Raw genomic sequence first — 22,485 nt, forward strand, 5'->3', positions numbered from 1 at the left:
TTCTGTGTCTCCCTCTCTCTCTGCCCCTCCCCTGCTCACACTCTGTCCTTCTTTCTCAAAAATAAATAGATAAACATTAAAAAAATAAACAAAACAAAGGGGCGCCTGGGTGGCTCAGTCGGTTAAGCGGCCGACTTTGGCTTGCGTCATGGACTAGCGGTGGGTTCGAGCCCTGCATCAGGCTCTGTGCTGACAGCTCCGAGCCTGGAGTCGGCTTCGGATTCTGAGTCCCCTTCTCTCTCTGCTCTTCTCCTGCTCACGCTCTGTCTCTCTCTCGCAAAAATAAATAAACATTAAAAAGTTTTTTAAATAAAATGAAGACAAACAAGGCTTTTGAACAAGTTAATAATAATAGTACATGAAAGACAAACTATCTCTTTGGGGAGGGAGAGGCTAGAATTAGGAAAGAAAATGTAATCAACAGATTTAGATAATTTGTGGGAAGAAATAATAAAAAGCCTTATGTTGTTGTTAATGAACATTTCAAAACCCATCTGAAGTCGTTGGTTTAATTTATGCATTCATTTATTCTTACATTAATTCATTTAATAACTATTAATTAACATCCACTATGAAATGGAAATTAAAACACTTAGGCAAGGCTTCTCGGTTGTGATTAGCAAAACCCCGCGTCTCTGTAGGAGCAAAACGCTGGGGGAGGGGCTATTTTAAAGGTCTGAGGCACCTAAAGGGAGACACAGGTGCAGAGGGGGTCCTGGGTCTCACCGGGGACCAGGCCTGGACACCTGTCTTCACCCAAGGTGACAAGATTCCTTCCCTCTCTTTGCTGTCTTGTTATGTTCTCTACCAGCAAACCAACTTGCTCTCGTTTGGGTGGGCAAGATCAAAAGTACCAGACCATTCTCCTGAATAGGCATGGGTGCCAGCCTGGGCCACCCACGGACAGTGACCGGTGTCTGAAATCAAAATCCAAATTCCAGGAAGAACGTATACAGTTGGCCCTACTTTGCTCTCATCACACCTCAGGCTCATCAGTTACATTTAGGAGCCGAGTCATGCAGTGTAAACACTGCCCCAGGAACCCAGCCCCATAGAGGAGTAGTGGGTCGTTCTCAGCAAAAGAGGTGAGGTAGAGTCCAGGGGCTGTAGGACCGTGGAAACATGAGGTTTCCAGCGCTTTCACCAACATCCTCCTTTATGAGCTTGATACAGAATCCGCAGACTATGTTATATAACCAGAAGCATGACTTTTAAAGTTTATTTATTTATTATTATTATTATTAATGTTCACAGAGCAGGGGAGGGGCAGAGAGAGAGGGGGAGAGAGAATCCCAAACAGGCTCCATGCTGTCAGCGCAGAGCCCGACATAGGGCTCGATTCCATGAACCGCGAGATCATGACTTGAGCCGAGATCAGGAGTGTGGTGGTCACAGATACAGTTCAAATACCGGTGAGGTACAGTGAGCCCACAGCTCCAATGCTGCAAGTAACAGCGTTCTCTACGATGTGTTTTTCTGAGATGTGAAGAGTTTGGGGTACCTTTCTGAAGCAAGCTACAATCTTCTCTTGATTTGCACATTAATTGAATTTCTATAAAATTGAGTGTGTGTTAAAACCATGCAAAACTGTGTGTGTGTGTGTGTGTGTATGTGTGTGTGTGTGTTAATGAAACTTGGATGGGCACAGATAGAGTTTTCACTTGTATGAGTGTCCAGCACCACGCCAGAAAACTGGGTTGGACGTGGAAGGCTCTATGTGGTGTCCGAGGCTCTCCAGGCCCTGCGGGACGTCCGGATTCCCTGGCAGGGTCCACTAAATGACAGCAGCACCACAATAGTTGTGACAGCCCAAAGCTTCTCTGTGAATCCCAGACGACAGCTCCCATTAGAGCTATATTTCTTGAAAGACTTCAGATGTTCGATTCCATCACTCGGCTGCCCTTCAGTCCTCAAAGCCTGACCTCTCTTTGCAGCGACCACGCATGCCTGAAACCCACTGGCGAGTTCAGCCCTTACCTGCTATCGCTCGGCCCAGATCCAAGCAATTCTTCCTGGGCTCTCCTCTTTTTAGGGCTGGTGCTCCTCAGATCGCTCTCCTTCGCATCCCACATCCTCCTTGGATAGCCTCTCTGCTCCCAGACCTTCTGGAATGGACCCCAGGCGGGTAGTTCTAGTATTTGTACCTTTGCCGAGGGTCTCTCCATAGAAATTCAGAACAGGGGCGCCTGGGGGGCTCAGTTGGTTAAGCCTCTGACTTCATCTCAGGTCATGATCCCACAGTTCGTGGGTTCAGGCCCCACGTTGGGCTCTGACAGCTCAGAGCCTGGAGCCTGCTTGGGATTCTGTGTCTCCCTCTCTCTCTGCCCCTCCCCTGCTCACGCTCTCTGTCTCTCACAAATAAACATAAAAAAAAAAAGAAAATTCAGAACATGTTCTACTGTCAGTTGAGCTGGCCCCCAGACAGTCCCATAGGGACACCAAATGCAACGTGTACAAAACCAGCCTTCTGTCTCCCCGCCACCCTGCCTCTCCCCGCCTGGTGCCCAGTGCCCTCACTGTGGCTTCATGGGACAGATGTCTGTAACTACTTTGCTGTACGGGGGAGATAGGGGGTCACATTACAGCACAATCATCATTGATTTCCTCATTCATCTCAGTGGTTCTCAGCCGTTAAAACTACTAGACCCGGCCCCGGGGTATAGACGATGCCACAGTCTTCTGGGTACAGTAGAGTGCGTAGGCACACTGTTTTGGGAAAAGCTGAATTTCCCCGTGGTGTGCAGAGCCGTGGGGAGGGGGGAAGTGTGGGTAAGAAGCAAGGGGAACCTGCAGGGAAGGCTCCGAGGGTCCCCTCTCTTCTCCCCACTAGGGATGAACAGGCACCTGGAGGGTTGATCTTGGGTCGGCCATGCTCCGGGAGCCGGTACGTGTCAGCTGGACCCTCGGGCACAGACCACGCTCCTCAGTGTGCTTTTATCCCCGTCACGAAGTGTAAGCTCCGACGGGGCAGAAATGTCCGCGCATCTGGTCACCTCTACGTCAGTGCTCACTGCTGTGGACTTTCTCGTCCTTCCCAACATGGGGCGTGGACGTGGCTGTGACGTGGCGTCCAGACAGCCACGTAGGAGAGGCTGCCACGCAGAGGTGCCTGCCCAGGCTCCCAGGAGCGAGTCATGGAAAAACGGTTAGTTTTATTTTCACAAACCTCTAAGAAATTTACCATTTCTGTAAGTATGACTTAGAAAAAGCCCACGGCAGCATCAACGGTTCCTCTGTCCTGGTTGCCAATGGCAACCGCAGAGCGTTTCATACTTCATCACAGTAATTAGTGACGTGTGACAAGGAGCACGCTGTCCCTGCGCGTTGCTACTGCAGATGATGGTGCTAGTTAATATGTCTTCTGGACTGTGTGTGTGTGTGTGTTTTTAATTCTTTTTTAATGTTTTATTTTACTTTTGAGAGACAGAGTACGAGCAGGGGAGGGTCAGAGAGAGAAGGAGACACAGAATCCAAAGCAGGTTCCAGGCTCTGAGCTGTCAGCACAGAGCCCGATGCGGGGCTTGAACCCATGAACTGTGAGATTATGACCTGAGCTGAAGTCGGATGTTTAACCGACTGAGCCCCCCAGGTGCCCGTGGACTGTGTTTTTGAATGTCTAATTAAGGGCACACAAATAGTACTGTATGTACACCATGCTCCAGCCACCATAACAAAACAGCACAGACTTGGGGGCTCACCCAATGGACATTTATTTTCTCAGTTCAGGATGCGGGAAGTCCCAGCTCAGGGTCCTAGCTCATTTGGGTTTTGGTGAGGCCTCTCTTCCCGCACCTGGGTGCTTTCTTGGGTCTATGTTCAAGGAGCCTTTCCTTGGTGAGGGCATGTGCAGAGAGAGAGAGAGAGAGAGAGAGAGAGAGAGAGAGAGAGAGAAACAGAGAGAGAGAGAGGAAAAGAGAGGGGAAGGGAGACAGCAGAGAAAGCGAACCAGGGCTCTGGTGTTTCCTCTTGTAAGGACACAAATACTATGGGATCAGGGCTCCACTCTCATTTAACCTTAATTCTTTCTTTTTACAAAAAGTTTATTTATTTTAAGAGAGAGAGAGCAATGTGCAGTGTGAGAGGGGCAGAGAGAGAGGGAGAGAAAGAATCACAAGCTGAGAAGAGAAAGCGGACAGCACAGAGCCCGACATAGCGCTCTGTCTCTCAAAACCTGAGATCATGACCTGAGCCAAAATCAAGAGTCAGCCACTTAACCCAGTGAGCCCCCCAGGTGCCTGCCCCCTTAATTACTTCTTTACCCAAAAAACAGTCACACTGAAGGTTAAAGCTTCAATGTATGAATTTTGTTGGTTGGGTGCACAGGGGTGTGGGGTGTGTGCAGACGGTAACATTTAGCCCATAACACTATAATTTTACAAAACATTTTGTTTTTGTAGTTTATAATTAAAAAAACATTTTAATGTTTATTTATACTTGAGAGAGACAGAGCATGAGCAGGGGAGGAGCAGAGAGAGAGGGAGACACAGAATCCGAAGCAGGTTCCAGGCTCTGAGCTTTCAGCACAGAGCCTGACATGGGGCTCGAACCCACGAACCATGAGATCATGACCTGAGCCGAAGCCGGACGCTCAGCCGACTGAGCCCTCAGGCATGCCTGTAGTTTACTGTCTGATAACGGTACTCATATATTGCATCCTTGTAGTCCTGCTATAAGTTTTGAGGAGCCGATAGTTCTCATCATGCTGATGCAGAGAAGATTATATAAAACAAAGAACCCTGTCTGCACACTGTGAAATATCACAGGGAGAACCCGAGGCCCTCAGTGACTCCACGGAGCATCCTGGTGTCCCCTGCCCTGGGGTTGAACTACTTTGTTCTCTCTGCATGGAACACGCTCCCAACTTTGCGTGGTAAACTCCTACGTCTGCATTAACTGTGTACTGGGCCCTGCAGGCTCTCCTATCCCAGCTCTGAGCTGATGTCTCCCCCCACGCCCTTCGTGTGCCCCTTCTCCCCGGGCACCGCTGCTCTGGACATTTGTACAGGCGTTGTCTGTTCATACGTTTGCATAAGCCAAGCAAACTTGTTTTCACCCGGAGCACCCTGGGTTCACAGTTAATATGGACTGAAGAGGTACATAGTCAAACAAGTGGGTTCCATAAGGTAATGAGGTCCCCAGAAGAAAAGCAGGCCTGACTCTTGCCCTTCCCCGCCATGCTAGGAAAACTAACTGTGGAGGAATAGCATTGTTTAAGGGAAATAAACTGAGGATTTTAACTCAGAAGAAAACAGGGTGGGTGTGGGAAGTAAGGGAGATGACTCATTTTCAGAAATTATAAATAAAAGCTGTGCTGTCTAATTAACAGGCTGTAAAAACCTATTGGAAATATGTATGAACACCCCCCCCCCCACTCCTCCCACCACAATGGAGTCTCCAAATAGATACTTCACCTCCTGGTTCTGTTTCCCCTCTCTGGCGGGTTTATTTTCCTGGATTTGCAATGAGCAGGTGCTAAAGAACAAAGGGAGGAGGGACTGAAAGTCCCCGTGGCAACTCAGGGAACCAGACTACTGTTTGCCTTACGTGGGCACAGGTGACATCTGGGTAAGGCTGTAACTTCTGTAGTGCTCAGCCAATGAAGAACCAGGGGAGGGACTTACCTCTGTAGTGCTCAGCCAATGAGGAACCAGGGGAGGGACTTGTGTGCCAGGTGAGAAACTGTCTGCTGTAACTGTCCGAGTGTGCAAGAATGTTGATTAAAGCCTGCTCTTGCAGGAATGTTGATTAAAGCCTGGCTTCACTGTGTTCTGAACTGTGCTCTGAGTTCTGTCCCTCCTTTGATTGGGTCGATGGGCTTATTTCTCACAACGGGTGATAGGAAACAGAGGGTTAACTGTAATGTGATAGGTGTTTGAAAAACACCACGTCTAATTCTAGTTCTTCATTAACTCATTGTGCAAAATCAAATTGCTTATGCTAGAGTCAGTTTACCCAAGGGTAAAATAGAGCAACCTCACCAAGATCTCAGGGTTGTTACAAAATTTAAATAAAATGACGTAAGTATTTAGAAGCTGTTAAGAATATCCCTAAATTGTAGAAAGTCTAACACACACTTATTATTTGAATCTATATCAATCAATAATATAACAAGTCCAGGGCGCCTGGGTGGCTTGGTTGGTTAAGCATCTGACTTCAGCTCAAGTCATGATTCCATGGTTCCTGAGTTTGAGCCCCGCATCAGACTCTGTGCTGACAGCTCAGAGCCTGGAGCCTGCTTCAAATTCTGCGTCTCCTTCTCTCTCTGCCCTTCCCTACTCGTGGTTGCTCTCTCAAAAATAAACATTACAAAAATTAAATAGTATACCAAGTCTTGCAGCTGCTCTGGAAAACAGTGTGGAGGCTCCTCAAAAGACTATCAGTAGAACTCCCCTATGACCCAGCAATAGCACTGCTGGGGATCTACCTAAGGGATACAGAAGTGCTGATGCATAGGAGCACATGTACCCCAACGTTCATAGCGGCACTTTCTACAATAGCCAAATCATGGAAAGAGCCTAAATGTCCATCACCTGATGAGTGGATCAAGAAGATGTGGTGTATATACCCAATGGAGTACTACATGGCAATGAGAAAGAATGAAATACGGCCATTTGTAGGAAAGTGGATGGACCTCGAGGGTGTCATGCTAACTGAAATAAGTCAGGTGGAGAAGGGCAGATACCATATGTTTGCACTCATAAGTCTAACAGGAGAGACCTGGCAGGGGACCATGGGGAGAGGAAGGGGGAAAGAGAGCGGGGAAGAGTGAGGGACACAGATCAAGGGAGACTACTGAATACTGAAAATGAACCATGGACTGAAGGGGGAGGGGGAGGGAAGGAGGGGGTGATGGTCATGGTGGGGGGCACTTGTGGGGAGAAGCACTGGGCATTATATGGAAACCAGTTTGACAATAAACTATTATAAAAAAATAAATAAACATTAAAAAATGTGACCAAAAAATAGTATACTAAGTCTAAAGGGTACCTAAAAAACTTGGAGGTCAACATTCATGTAACACCTAAGGTATTATTAGATCTTTTCTTGGAATTCCCATGCTCAGAAAGCCAACCTAATGCTTGTTCTATGTGGTGACTCAATACGCATTTTCCCCATTCCTACTCTGCAGTGGGAATTAACTGAGAGACAGACAAACAAATCAGACAGATGGGAATTCAAATATTTTAATATTTGCCGCAAACTGTGGGCAAACATGGCTAAGTTGTGTGGTAACAGCATTCTTACTATGACGAACTACAAAATTTACTGTCAACTGTTGAAATTAAGGCATTGAAACTTCTCAGCTCAAGTCATACGTCCTTGCGTGAACCTAGATTTCATTATCTCTAAATAGAAATTAATGTAATATTAACCTACATACAGGTTATAGTTGTGTGTGTGTGTGTGTGTGTGTGTGTGTGAAGCACATCAAATGTGAATATATTACGAGTACTTTTAAACTGTGTAAACATTTTATTAACTGAGCACCAAAACAGAAACAATACATAGTAATACCTCTGAGATGGTCCATTAAGTAACTCAAGAACCTGAGAGGGACTGACTAGGAGGCAGTTTTCGCCCTAGGCTATCCTTTCAGTGACAAATTTATAGCTACAGAATTTGCAACTTGCTTACTTGTAGGGGCAAGAGCATCTGACTTCAGCTCAGGTCATGATCTGAAGGTCTCTGAGTTCAAGACCCACACTGGGCTCTGTGCTGACAGCTCAGGGCCTGGAGCCTGCTTCGGAATCTGTGTCTCCCTCTCTCTCTGCCTTTTCTCCACTCACATTCTGTCTCTGTCTCTCTCTCTCTCAAAAATAAAATAAACATTAAGAAAAGAAACTTGAATACTTTTATGTGTATTTGCTCATTTATCTTCAATATTTTATTTTTTTAATTTTTATTTAAAAAAATTTTTTTAAATGTTTTATTTATTTTTAATACAGAGAGAGACAGAGCCTGAGAGGGGGAGGGGCAGAGAGAGAGAAGGAGACACAGAACCAGAAGCAGGCTCCCGGCAATGAGCTAGCTGTCAGCACAGAGCCTGATGTGGGGCTCGAACCCATGAACGTGAGATCTGACCTGAGCTGAAGTCGGAGGCTTAACTGACTGCGCCACCCAGGCACCCCATTATCTTCAATATTTTAGTCAATTACATATTTGAGTTATCTTTTTTCTAATTCTATCATTTTATCATATTGTATAAAGAGAATTCACTTGGATTGACTTCAGTTTTTTTTTTCAAAATATGACCTAAATTCATTTGCTGAGCTAGAAAATCTTTTATTGTTCTTGTAGATACTCTTTCTGCCTCCATCACTCATTTTCTCTTCTTTCTGTTTATTCTGAGCTCTAGATTACTGACCACTTAGGTAAAGTCTGACTTCAGAAACTCTCATTCTTCCCCTGGTCCAAAACCAAAAAACGTTTCAACCTGTAGTCCGTGAGTTTAGAAAGAGGGAAATTCAGAAAGCAAATGAGTGAGTGAGAAGTCAGCCTCTCTCTGGTACCTGGTGCTTTCTAGAGAATCCTGGATACAAAAGGGGCTTAACCGTCCTGTGCACCCCAACCCCCTTCGTCTCTTGAATGGGAAAAGGTGAGAGAATGACCTTAAACCCTGATTTTCAAATGCCAGCAGCATGAGCATCCAACATTCACTATTAAAGACAGAGAAATTATAGTGAACAATTTCCAAATCTACCAAATAGAGAAGCAAATACTTTTTATAGAGAAAGTATATAGCTTATAAACATTCGACACTTATGGAAGCTTGCAGCTTCTACAAATAAACTGTTGCTTGAATTTTAGGCTCATCTGTGAGGACAGTGAGCCTACATCCGGCTGTAAACTGGACCCTCCTCACCAGGAACGTCCACGATGAGGTCTCTGCTGAAATCCAGCCTCAGAACATAGAACGGCCCGTCCTTGCTCATGGATCCGTGGCCTCCAATCCAGCGCAAACTCGGATACAGAACATTATCATTTGGCTGAGCTACTTCTCAAATAGCCAAAACCCATAGGATTCTGAAGCCTCCCTTTGGTTATTGACCCCTGAGAGGATTCTTCTTTCTGGGTTCCGCATTGTCATTCCGGGCAGCGATTCCTCACACACCCCAAACTTAGATTCTTGTAAGGCCGGGCATTTTATTTATTTATTTATTTATTATTTATTTTATAGAAAGTCTACTAGTCTTGAGAAGAAATGACTCTCCTAGGGAGAATATCATCCTGCGCATTAGGATAAGTCAAAGGTAACTCCCCAAGCAGTTATTACACATGAAAAACATGAAACAGAATTTGTCACAATTAGGCATTTTATTTCTCCTCTTGCTTCATTCTGATTATGTAAGTGCAATTTCTTTGTGATTTTCCTTGAAGCATTTTTTTCTCCTCTGTTTATGAAAATCAAGGCTATTTTACTTAGAAAGATCTTTCAAACATTTTCTTGGATGGTGGCCGCCCAAGGGTAAACCCACAGGGAGCCTCAGGATGTGACCTGGGGAGCAGGGTGTCTGCAGATGTCAGTTAGTGAGGGAGGATCTGAAGAAGATACCACCCTGGACTAGAAAGGTTCCTAAATCCAATGACATGTGTCTTGTAAGAGAAAGAAGAGACACACAGACACAGAGGGCAAGTCTGTGTGGATACACAGGCAGAGACTGGACTGTGGCATCCACAAGCCAAGGAATTACATGGATTGTTGAGTCCCTGGAAAGTGAGTAAGAGGCAGGGACAAGATCCTGGTACAGTGCCCAGAGGGAAATGACTCTGCCGACACCTTGATTTTGGACTTCTTTATTATTATTATTATTATTTAAAAACATTAAAAAATGTTTACTTACTTTTGGGGGGAGGCGAGGGGCAGAGAGAGAGGGAGACACAGAATCTGAAGCAGGCTCCAGGCTCCGAACTGTCAGCACAGAACTTGACACAGGGCTCGAACCCAGAAACTGCAAGATTATGACCTGAGCTGAAGTCAGACGCTCAACTGACTGAGCCACCCAGGTGCCCCTTCATTTTGGACTTCTGGCTCCCACACTGTTGAAGAATAAATTCATGGCATTGTGAGCCACGTTTGTGGTAATTTGTTACAGAAGCCACAGGAAGCTACAGCTAATCATAAAATTCAAAACACGATTTTATTTAGGTCATTCCCTATTGACTTTCATGAGGATAGCTAAAAAAGAAATTGACATCACAAAACAACAACAACAACAACACCAACAACAACACAATAATTTCCCGTCCTTGGATCTTGTTTTTGCATTTTGGAAATTTATGTTCTGAATTTTAAAAATTTCTCTTTCATTTCAAGCATGACTAGGTAAGTTAGGGCTTGTAGTATGAGCATATAAATTGTGAGTTGGAAAGGGCCACCTGGGTGGCTCAGGTCATGATCTTCTGGTTCATGGGTTCAAACTCCACCTTGGGCTCTGTGCTGACAGCTTGTCACTTGAACTTGGCCTTCTGACTTCTGTTGGGCAATACAGGGTAAAACGATTACATTCCTTTTGAGAACCTGTGACAGAATTTAGATGATCTCAGCATGTAGGCCGTTCATCTGGAAAGAAGAATTTCAGGGGTGCCTGGTGGAAAAAAGCCGTCAACAATGGAAGAATTTGCTGTCACAATCAACATCATCATCTTCATCAAACCCTTATTACTCAGGCCATATCACTAAAGTAGGTTCTAATGAGTCTCATTTAAAAAATTTTTTAAAAATGTTTATTTTTGAAGGAGAGAGAGACAGAGTGTGAGCTGGGGAGGGGCAGAGAGAGAGGGAGACACAAAACCTGAAGCAGCTCCAGGCTCTGAGCTGTCAGCACCGAGCCCGATGTGGGCGGGGCTCGAACCCACAAACTGTGAGATCATGACCTGAGCTGAAGTCGGACGCTTAACCCACTGAGCCACTCAGGTGCCCCTAGAAAGTATCATTTAAGTTTTGTCCTCAAGGTGGACATCTTAGAGAATGACAGATAAATAATGTGACTCGTCTGACCCTTGTGTGAGACTTGTTTCCATGGATGCTGGTGGAGGGCAGGACCCACAGAACTTAACCTTGGCACGTGCGTGGACTGAGAATACGTTGAGGTAAATCCTAGTCAATCGCCCAGGTCCAAACCTGAGTTGCTGAGAAAACGGTATTGCCGCTGAGACCGAGGGTTCTGAGGGCCGGTGCCTACAGGGGGTTGGCGTGCTGAGCTGAGGGAGTAGGAGACGGCTACATGGGAAATCTGCAGATTTGTGCAGGACTCTGAAGACGGGTCTTACACACTGAGGTGCACTTTGAGACCCGTCAGTGCACACGCACTGCTCCTGTACTCCCAAGGCTTACCTACCATGACGTTCTGGTTTGGGCCTCCCTCCTTTCTACCTACTCTTTTTAACGCAAGCACCTAGAATTTTGTTTGAGGATTTCCCTAACCCTCAGAACCACTTGCTCCAGGAGCACCTAGACGCCCCTGCAGGCTTGGGCTCAGGCCGGGGCCATCAGTGCAACCCCACCCTGGCCGCAGCTCAGGAAGAATGCATTGCTTTAGGGGTTGGGGCAATTATTCCCACCAGACCCCGTCAGCCTGATGCCTGGGGCTTTATTTAATGATAGGGCAGCCGGCTTGGAAGTGGGGGCATGAAGGATGTGAGACACAAAAGGGGGGCAGATCCAGAAGACAGGAGGGGCCGAGCAACGGCTGCCCCAAGGATGCGGCCTCCATGCTGGAAACCCCTTCTACCACGTGAGTCCATAACTTTCCTTCCTGGTTTTCGCCAATTCAACTTGCGACTTGCAGCTTTTATTTTTTGTTACGTCGTCACATTTGCTAGTATAATTGATTCATGAGATGGAATGTAGAGTTTGCACAGATATTCAAACCAGGCATTAGCGTCATATATTTCTAACTCTATGTTGGGACAGGGCTGGTAATTTCATCTGAGAACCGCTCACTATTAGAGGCCTCTAAAATCATGCGGTTCAATCCCTCATTTCATAAATGAGAGACTGAGGCCATCAAGCATCATTGAAATTGTCCAAGCTAATAGACTCAGATAACGGCATGGATGAGGTGGAAAATCAGTTCTCTGGGGCACCAAGAGCACTACTCCGAGGACAGAGCATTTTTCCCGATGTTTCCTCGGACTGTGACATCCCTGAGCAAGGCGCAGGGCTGAGGGCACAGAGCTGAGAGCACTGTGCAGGGGTGAGGGCAGAGTGGAGCAGAAGTATGGAGGAGCAAGGGCCGAAGGGAAGAGAATAAATGCTAGGTCCCCAGAAGGCTCCACCACCTTCTGGAACAAGTGCGGACCCAGGATGAAAGGAGACAGACGTGAGTGGGCTCTCCCACCACCTTCACGGGTGTGCTGACTTCACTCAAGCTGTGTTTGCTCCGCCCGGTCGGCCTGGCGGTGACAGGCCCTTACCTGTGGGCCTGCGCCTGGCCAGGAGACACCGAGGCCACCATCGGGCTGAGTTCTGGAGCGGACTGGGGTCAGCAGTCGGGCTGGAGGGCAGGCGGAGGGGAGAAGGGTGTTCAGACCTCGAGAAGGCCACAGCTTGGGTGTGTGGCTTAGAGCAAGAGGAAGGGACACCCAGCAAGCTTTGGTCATGGAGCCAGAGTGCTGAGTGACAGCGGGCAGGTGCCAGCCGTTGGGCGGAGACGGAGGCACCCGGAATGCGGGCACAGGGCCTGCTGCGTCCTGGGAGGGGACGCGCATGCCCCACCCTTCCTCACAGGAAAAGACTGAGTGTCTGGGTCTAATCTGCAGAGCGACTTTGCAACGTGGAAAGTCATTTTCGGGAGCGCCTGTGGGGCTCAGTCGGTCAAGCCTCCAACTCTTGGTTTGGGCTCAGGTCCTGGTCTCACGGTTTGGCATTGGAGGCCCACCTCGGGCTCTGTGCAGACAGCCCGGACCCTGCTTGGGATTCTTTCTCTCCCCTCTCTCTTTGCCCTTCCCCTGCTCATGCTATCTCTGTCTCTCTCAATAAATAAATAAACTTAAAAAAAGAAGAAAAAGAAAAGAAAATTATTTTCAAGGCCATCAACCTTCAAGACCCTCAAGCCCATAGGCCAAACAGCCACTGATTTCACAGTTCATGGGTTCGAGCCCCGAGTCAGACTCTATGCTAACAGCTCGGAGCCTGGAGCCTGTTTCCGATTCTGTGTCTCCTTCTCTCTCTTCTCTCTGCCCCTCCCTTGCTCACTCTCTGTCTCTGAAAAATCATATACCTATCTCTCTCACTAGATGTGTGCTATCACTTCTGACTCTGAGCTGAGGTCGGTGACTGTTGTTTGCTGAGCTACTTTCTGGGACACCCGGCGGTTCTCTACGCCCACGAATCAGATCTCACGATGGCCCCCCCCTGCTTGCCACTCCACTGCTCTTGTAAAGTCCACCCATTGACTCCTGTGTCACCCTGTCACTGTGGGAAATGCAGCATTTACCCCATTGCTCTCCGGTCTCAGGTTTCCGTTTTCAGATTGAGAAATACGTCGTTTTTCTTCTGGGCCAAGTATATGCAGCGGGACCAGCGTTAACTCTAAGAGGCTTGCAGCCAGGAGGACTCAGAATGTATGCAGGTATGACGATGATCCTAAACTGTAACCTAAAGGTAAGCTGCTGGCCGGATGCTAGAGCCTTCCAGAGAGTGTTGGGGAGCCGTCTAGAAGCAAAAATGCTAGGAGCTCCTGTCTTGCCTGGAATGGGGAAGACTATCAGTAATAGTAATTACAGTGAATTGTTAAGTGTGCGTGCACATGCAGGCGCCTGCCTGTGTGCATCAGTGCATGCGCGTGTGTGCATGTACACATGCATGCGGGTGTGCACCTGTGTGTGTGCAGGTGTGTGCATGCGTAGCTTGACTCCAGGGACTTGCTGGGAGGACGAGGGAAGGGGGATGGGTGCGACATCAGCACGAAGACTTTCCGGGGCTCTCCGGGGCTCTCGGTGCAGCAACTGAGGCACGAGGTTCTGGGGCATGTTCCACGACTGCAGTGGAGGAGTGGCAGGCTGAGGGGCGTCGCTATGGTGATGGGTGAAGTGCAGGAGGCAGGAGAAGGGGGCGTCCAAAGGCTGGGGAAAGCTGGGCTGTGTGCCTCGGCCGCTGTCTGTCCTGGCCGCTCCACCAGCCGCAAGAGTGACCTCATGGGTGGCAGTGAGACCAAGCACTCAGGGGTCAGAGGTCAGCACTGAGGCTGGGGACTCTGAGGAGTAGCTGGCAGTCCGTGGGATGGGTTAGAACTTTCGGACTGCAGAGCCAAGGGGCCGGTCCACACCAGCGCCCTTTCTGGTTTCTCTTAAGGCTCATCAGAACAGGCCTGGCTCATTATGATGGTGGTGAGGGTGTGCGTTTCCAGGAAGTACAGGTAAGTCACCAGTCAGGTGACATCTACCCAATACTGGCCCGAGGCCCACGGCCAAGGCATTGGGCTGTTGCGGAAAAGCAATTTGAAACAGCGCTGGACATTCACACGATGGGCTAGAAATGTCAATTGCTGCTTGAGGTGAACATTTATTTTCCAGAGTAAATGTTACAGCCTCCGCCTTTTGTGACCATGTGTCACTCAAGCACATGCCCACAGGATAGTGATACGTCTTGGAAACAGCTTTCACTCCTAATCCATATTTGTGTTTAACCGCAGACCATTTAATCCTCGAGCTCATTGCAATCATCAACACAGAGGACACATAAAAACATTTCCTTCATTATAAAAAAAAATAAAACAAAACCAAGGACTTCTCTCTGCCTTAGATTCCTGTTGAATACTAATGCCTGAAAGCCCAGATTAAATTAATCTCAGCTGTCACAGTCACACTTGGCAAATGAATCATAAATAGTTTCCTCTTCATATGACACGTTGCCCTTGACAGCAAATTAAAATCTTAATAAGAGTTTCTAAAATACACATGCATATATACATGCATAAGCTTCCTTATTGGAGCTCAATGTCAAAATACAAATTATTTGGCTTTGTATTACAGAAACGGTGAACTTTTAAGAACATCGTTCAGACCCTTTTATCAGGTGGCTTCAAATCCTCTGTACACTTGAGTATCATTTATTTACCTTTGCAATAATTGTTTTGCAAATCTTAGAAGAGTCGTTGGATAATGTTCTATTTTTTTAAAAACTATATAAAAATCATTTGCTAGCTCTTTCCTGAAATGATACACATAGTATGGGATAATTCTCTACCTCCCATCTTTCCTCAATAACAGTGACTTCTCGGGGCTCTGGTGGAACAGAGAGAGAGTCAGAGACCAACTACAGATTCCCGTAAGGTCACAACCCAGGGACAGGGGGTCACCAAGAGACTGTGATTTAATCTCGAGCTAATGAGTACTTCTGCTCTCCCACGCCCTACCACCAAGTATAATAATAGTAGCATGTAACGGAGATGGCTGTGGGACTCAGATTCTAAAAAGGAATTCTTGGAGAAGCCCCAAAGATGTCATGGGAAATGGTACTAGAAAACCCTGAAGTCTTTGGCACATAGAACTACAACAGACATAAACACAGCCCAGGTCTCACATGAAAGGTCTCTTTACCTCAGTTCCTACTATTCAGTAGGTCATAAATTTCCATAAAAAAATCACAGGAATGCCAAAAGGTGAGAATATGTATGATCTAGAAAGATAATAGAAGCATCAGATGATGTCATCATTTTGCTCTGATACAGATTTTGGAATTCTTTAAAGTAACTTAGACTGACATGTCAGGGCCCTAGTGGAAAAAGTGACGACAGATAAGGTAAGCTGGGAGGTAGAAGCTGTTTGATGGCTCCTCAGTGGAATAGACCTGGCTGGGGAGAGAATCACTAAACTTGAAAACATGTCAAGGGGAACTTCCCAAACTAAAATGCAAAGAGAATAAAAGAATGGGGGGGAAAACATGGAAAGAAGGAAAGAAGGAGGGAAGGGAGAGTGAAAGATGTCTGGTATCTGAACTTGATAATGTCTACGGTAATTTCGCCTGAGGGACCACGCAGGTAGCTGAAGCCTAGCTCAGAGAGGGGTAGCCTGACCAAAATTTATGTAAGACCCTCTTTCTGGCGCTGTAACATCGTCCATTCCTTCCCGATCTCCATCCTGTCCTTTCTGGATCTGGAAGGTGACATAAAGTGCCAGAAAACATTAAGTGCTATATAGTTTCTGGCATTTGTGTCCAGACTGTGAGTCTCCATGAGTAAGAGAGCCTGGCAGTGTTCTAGTCCTTGTGAGAGTCTCACTACTGTCTGCGGATCTGGGGCAATTAAGAAACAAATGGTAAATGGTTCTCAGACCAATGTTCTCAGACCAATGTTCTCCATTTCAGTATTCCAGTATTTTTAATAGATTTGTAAAATAAAATCTCACTTAAGTATGTACTTTGTACATGAGAAATGTGGAAAAATTTCAAAGTTGCTGTGTTTTTAATAGCTGATATTGTACTATTTGCAAGTTCGTATTTGATTTGCGTAAGCTTAATGTCTGGTATTTTCTGAACTACTTCCCTACAAAATTGCATTTGATACTTGATGATTAGGCTTTCCTTGGAGGTCCACCAGTTCGGTCTCCTGCTGACTGAATTTTTACATGGAATTTTTTGCAGCAATTTTTTGAGGATATGCTGCCTTTATTCTGTTTGGGTCATCCAAAACCAACAGACTCGTAACTAAAATTTTGGATCTAAGTCTGTTTGGTTTAGTCTGAGAGACCGCAATGTTACATGGCCTTTGCCGAGAGGCCATGGGCTTTGGGATACGTTTCTTGGGGTGGAATCCTGTCCCTATGGCCTAGAGGATGTGGGCCTTTGAGGAGGTGACTTAATCTCTACACTCCGATGTATTTTTATATGTAAAACTGAGATAATACTGGTTCCTATTCTATCTTGTTCTCGGGGGACTAAAGGTGTTTATATGCACACATTCAAAAGATGGTAACGTAAGTACTCAGTGACTAGTCCCCATGACTTTAAACCTGACTTTGGGTATAAAAATTATCCTGAGGCTCCACGCACGTGTTGTGAAAGCCAGCCATTCTACTTGGCAAAGTCATTTGTTGCAAGATGGACAAGTATCTGTACCCCTGAAAGACACTGCAAGGTTTGATGAACTGGTGCTTTACCTGCCAGCCACGGATGCAGAATCAGATCCCTACGGGCAAGGCTTCCTTTCCTAATCGTCGGAAGTGTATTTTGGCAAGTTTCCACTTTTTTCACAGAGTCCTCTCTTCTCTCAGGCTGGCTCATAAACCTGTGTTTGTTTGTGAAGCCCAGCGATTCCTCTTTCTCTTGTCTGAAGGTCTGGCATCAGAGGCGAGACCTGGGGCTACGGGTGCACGGTGTGGTTGGTGGGAGTTGTTGCTGCTTGGTCCTCTCAGTTGACAAGGAGCATGGAAATATATGAGTGTATTCTGTCTCACGTATGTGCATGTATGTGTAATATTTTTGTGTGTAAACATGTGTATCTCTATAAAGCTGAATACGAGTTTATATTACTGTCTGCAACTCAAATGATCACATGCATCAATTCGAGGTTTCTGCCATGCTTATCTGTAACTTCTCACTCCTGAAATGAGAACTTGGTTCATACGGTCTATCATCCATTTACTTAATCGCTCAATTCCAGTATACAGGCCGTGTGGTGTTCCTCGCAGGAAAGCGTATACATGCATAGCTTAGTCAACTAAACCATAGAACTTATGTACAGTGTCTTTTGAGTCTAGTCTTATAGACAACAACCACTTCAAAAGTTACTTAGGTCAGTGCCTCTTTCCTCCTCATTCAATGAGATGTTTTCATACATGTGTAGTTCAGTTAGACTTTGGTTACATTCTGCATTCCATCTTGGGCTCCTGATACTTCCTAACTGATTTGTTTTAAATTTACATACATTAAAGCTTATTCTTTGTCCTCTAAAGGACCCCTTGGGTGAGACATAAATGTTAGATGGGCTGGAGTGGAAGAAAGACCTTCCCCCAGCTGAGGTATGGCTAGCCAAGTCTTCTCTCCTGAATGGTAGGCCTTTGGTAAAGACAAGGTTCCGGGGTCACCCGGATTAGTCTTCCTCTCTCCTTACCAGAGCCACATTTCTATTTTTCCAGAGTCTTTACCGTGAGAACCTTCTGGGTTACCTTGAGGCTTGGCCAGAAAAGTGTGGGCCCCCACCCTTAGGACTATGACCTCTTACTATTCCACACCATCTCTCAGAAATTTGTGGAAATTATAATTTAGGTGGCCCCCTCTGTTTACAGCTCCAGAAGCTTCTGGTCCATGTTAGCAGAGGCTGTGGCCCTCCAGATTCTCAGTCTCCAGATCTCAAAATGCAGCCTCAGTTCTCTGATGGGTCCAAGAAAAGTCACTTGCTTGCAGTTTATCTAGCTTTTTCCTTGTAAAAATAGGAGTGATAGCTTCTAAGCTCTTTACATGTTCAAGATGAAACTGGAAGCCAGGCATTAGTTTTTCGGGTAAGTTTTCTCCCAAACTTCTCATTTATCTTGAAAAGACCACAACACAACGTTACATGGGAGAAAGACCCAGCAGCAAATGCCTACAGGGACATTTTCAGGACAATGGAGACAGTCAACCGTATTTTGCATGACTCATGGTTAAAAGACCTTGTGATGTTTATCCAGACAAATAGAAACCTCACTGCGGAAGTGTTGAAACATTACAGCTGTTCTCAAATATTTGAAGGGCTGCCCTGTGACAGCACAGTCAGTTGGGCTGTGTGATAAATGGATTAAAATTATGTGTCAAACAGATTACCAAAAAAGAACGTATTTCCTTTTCAAGTTTATTTAGAACGTCGGAGGTCATGCACACCTAACTTTCCTGCTCTGGGGAATGCATCGTGCCAGACTGTGTGCAATCCTCTGAGTTACCGACCACCGTCCAAGGTTCTTTGTTGGCACACTTAGAGCTGCTCAGTGCTAGGAGAGCCGCACATGGTTGAGATTTCACTGATAAACTGCTAGTGCTCCCCGCGTCTTCTCGGCCTCAATGTTCCCCCTGTTTTCTGAAGCCAACATTTCATTCTTGGGCATCAAGGCCTTTTAGCTCGTTGGGGGAGTTATCAGATGCAGTGAAAGTCACAGTCTCCCTCCCTCTCTGTTTAAAACTATTTTTTCCCCCTTCCCTTCCCCCATGGTCTTCTGTTAAGTTTCTCAAATTCCACACATGAGTGAAAATATGATACCTGTTTTTCTCCAACTGACTTATTTCACTTAGCATAATACCCTTCCTGGAGGGTATTGTTTTAAGAGAAAGGGAACCCTTTGCAAAAGAAATGTAAAAGGCTGATATAAGACTTTATATATTGTTGATGGTCATAAACTTGTACGTCAGTAACAAAAAAACATAGACATAAACCCTCATGTTGGGAAATGAAAAGGCTTCCAGACACCACTACCTTGTCTCTTCAACTGACTTCAACTAACTGATTTCTTCATGCTTGAAAACATCTTTTCTAACAATAATTATATTAATTCTTTGAACTGCTTCATACATACCCATTCTTTTAAGGAGACACAGGATTCTTGAGTAAGAAGGTTACCACTGCTTTGGCCTTCTCAAAGATAGTCACTCATGTTTAATTATTGATTGATTGAAACCTTCAAGTATGATTCTTCTATCATCTGATATCTTGACTATCGCATCCTCGTATCAGTCAGAGTTGGCTTCATATCAGATTTCAAGAGTGAAGAGTCAACTCTTCATGGACTTGTTAAGCGGAACTATATTCTTCCATCATTCTTTGTACTCAGCATTCATATCACATGTTTTCTCAAAACAAGGTTAGATAGCAAACATGGGTTCGTTGATCGTTGTATTAAAGACTTTATGTTTTGTAAGGAAAGTCTTTTGCTACTTAAAATGACATGAAGCAACTTTGCTTCACTATGTCTATGTGTTCTGAATTCAAATCTTGAAATGTACAGTAAATCCTCATCAAGGCAAAACATACGCTTTTTCAAGTTCAGATCTCACCACCAAGACTCCTGATCACCAAGGGGCAACAGCTTGAAAGTTTCCAAGTGTCTGTTCTTGTTAGCTATCTCCATATTTAAAAAAAATATTTGAATGATTGGCTTTTGTTTTATTTTTCATGGCCCTCCCCCTTCCTCTCCATGGATTCTACTTATTATATCGCCATTCTGTACTAAATAACTGGTTGCTGTCTGCAGTGTTGGGACTATGTAGCTATTGTTCAGTGCTTAGCTACAAAAACATTTGCCTCTAATCCCTTATTAAATTACTTTTGCTGTTTTTGGAATTTGTGATTATTCTTTCCTTTTGATTTTGTTTACCCATTTGTTTAATTTTCTATATGGCCCTAAATAATTTCCTTAAATGCTCCAAGAAAACGGTAAAACTCCCTCTAACTGGGAACTACTGTCTCATGGCCAAATGCAGTGATATTTTCCTCCTCCTCAAAATCTCCCTGTTACGGTCACCCTCCTCCTGCTCTACAGAGCCTGTTTTCCAGGCCGCCCTGCCTGCAGCGGCCATGTCCATTCATCCGGCAGCAGTGGGCGAGTTCGGTTCGTCCCCATCCATCATCATCAGCCCCTCTCTCCTTGACGGGCACCTCCGTGTAAGGGATTTCAGACTTTCCGCCTCCTTGACTTACCCTGTTGCCTTATTGACGCCATCCTCAACCCGAGAAAGGGTATATAAGAGGTACATTTTTTGAGAACGTACATAGGTTCCCATGTCTTCAATCTACTCCAACAAAGAATTAAGGGGAAAGTGATATTTTAAGATAGTGCGCTGTTGGGTTTGACTCTCTAGGGAGCTGTTGAAATGTCTAATCCCATCCTAATTCCTGTTTCTTTGTAGTGACTCATTTCTGTTTTTATCTTTTTGGAAACTTTTAGACTCTTTGTATTTTTGGTGCTTTTAAATTTCATATGGATAGATCATGGTGTGGGTTATTTCTTAGTCATTATATTGGATACTGGCTGGTCCCTTTGAAGATAGAAAGCCCTACAGTATAATTTTCTGAGATCTTGATATTTCTTTAATAATATATCTTCTCCTGTGTGTGTGTGTGTGTGTGTGTGTGTGTGTGTGTGTCTTTACTCTTTCTAGAAATACTCTTAGCTGTGTATTGGACCTCCATGATTGACCCTCTGATATTCTTCAATTTCCCTCCTATTTTGTCATGTATTTACCACCTCTTAAGGTGACTCATAGCACATTGTAAATATTTGGTCATTCTTTAATTCCCCAAGTGGCAGTTCCATACACTTCAGACTATACGTCAAGTTTATGAAACATGGTTTTGATTATACCATACAAATTCTTTTATATTTATCATGATACTTTGAATTTCCAATTTATTTGCATTCAATATCAAGATTCTTGTTGAATATCAAGATTCATTATGTTCTCTGATTCTCCTGAGGGTATTCATTGTACTATTTGAATGTTTTCTTCTACTTTACAAAATTGTTTTCTCTTCAAAAACTTTTTTACTCCTTGCTTTCTCCTAGGAAGTTTTCTTAAAATATCTGTTAGTATTTAACTGTCTGTTGGTGATTAAAAATGGATCCCTAAAAAGCTAATTTAAAGCTCTATGTTCACAGTGGAGTAGGCATGTGGTTGGATATGGACCCATTCATTCTCTTGCTGGAGCTTAACATACAAAAAATTGTAGGTCCTTCAAATTTTTCCTGAGACTAATTTTGTCCCTATCTTCTTCCTGAAGACAGATCAGCTTTTGATCTTGAGAAGTTGAGTAGGGGGAAAAGAAAGGTCACACAGTTGAGTTCATGATCTTCAGTGTAATTCCTTAATTTTACACTCAGTCCTACATGTTCATACACAGTGCCTGCAGGGTGCCAGGTCCCGCTGGAGGGGAGAGGCAGAGCCACTGGGCTCAGAGAGGGGAGGATCCTAGTCACCGCATCGCTCTGTGCTCACCAGTCACCCTGGTTTTGGGTCCCCTCTGTCTTCTCTACCTGTATGTAGTACTGCGTACTTCTGATTCTTGATCTTTCCCAAGTTCTCCGGTGAAAAATCCACTCAGGTTCAGCTTCTCTGTTCCACAAGGTCCGTTTCCACTCCGTCTACTTTCTTTTTTACAAAGATTTGTGAATATCTTTTGTCCACGGCTGCCTCTCCTTCATTCACTTTCCCTGGGAGTGTATACTTTTCTGTCATTTTAGTAGGACTTCCAGAAGGAGCAGACATACATGAGCATGTATTTAATCTACTACATTTGGGGCACCTGGGTGGCTCAGTCAGTTGAGGGTCCAACTTTGTCTCAGGTCATGATCTCATGGTTCGTGGGTTCGAGCCCCGTGTCAGGCTTTGTACTGACAGCTCAGAGCCTGGATCCTGCTTCGGATTCTGTGTCCTTCTCTCTATCTCTCTGCCCCTCCGGTACTTGTGTTCTGTCTCTCTCTCTCAAAAATAAATAAACATTAAAAAAAAATAAAACCTACTATGTTTTTTTTCTCCATAATATTTTATTGTCAAATTGTTTTCCATACAACACCCAGTGC

At 45.1% G+C, this 22,485-nt stretch overlaps 1 long non-coding RNA gene across 2 annotated transcripts in view; it reads left to right on the plus strand.

The window, feature by feature from the left end:
* The window catches only part of LOC115303818, a 47,569-nt gene that overhangs the window by 21,675 nt on the left and 3,409 nt on the right, over window positions 1-22,485 (plus strand). The window contains exons 2-5 of one of the 2 annotated variants that reach the window (XR_003914254.1): window positions 8,809-8,882; window positions 9,179-9,251; window positions 13,240-13,574; window positions 14,297-14,360. This is a non-coding gene — a long non-coding RNA (uncharacterized LOC115303818). The remainder of the gene's footprint in view (window positions 1-8,808; window positions 8,883-9,178; window positions 9,252-13,239; window positions 13,575-14,296; window positions 14,361-22,485) is intronic. The other variant, XR_003914255.1, reaches the window with a different exon arrangement.

Source organism: Suricata suricatta, chromosome 10, assembly GCF_006229205.1.
Source record: "Suricata suricatta isolate VVHF042 chromosome 10, meerkat_22Aug2017_6uvM2_HiC, whole genome shotgun sequence".
NCBI lineage: Eukaryota > Metazoa > Chordata > Mammalia > Carnivora > Herpestidae > Suricata > Suricata suricatta.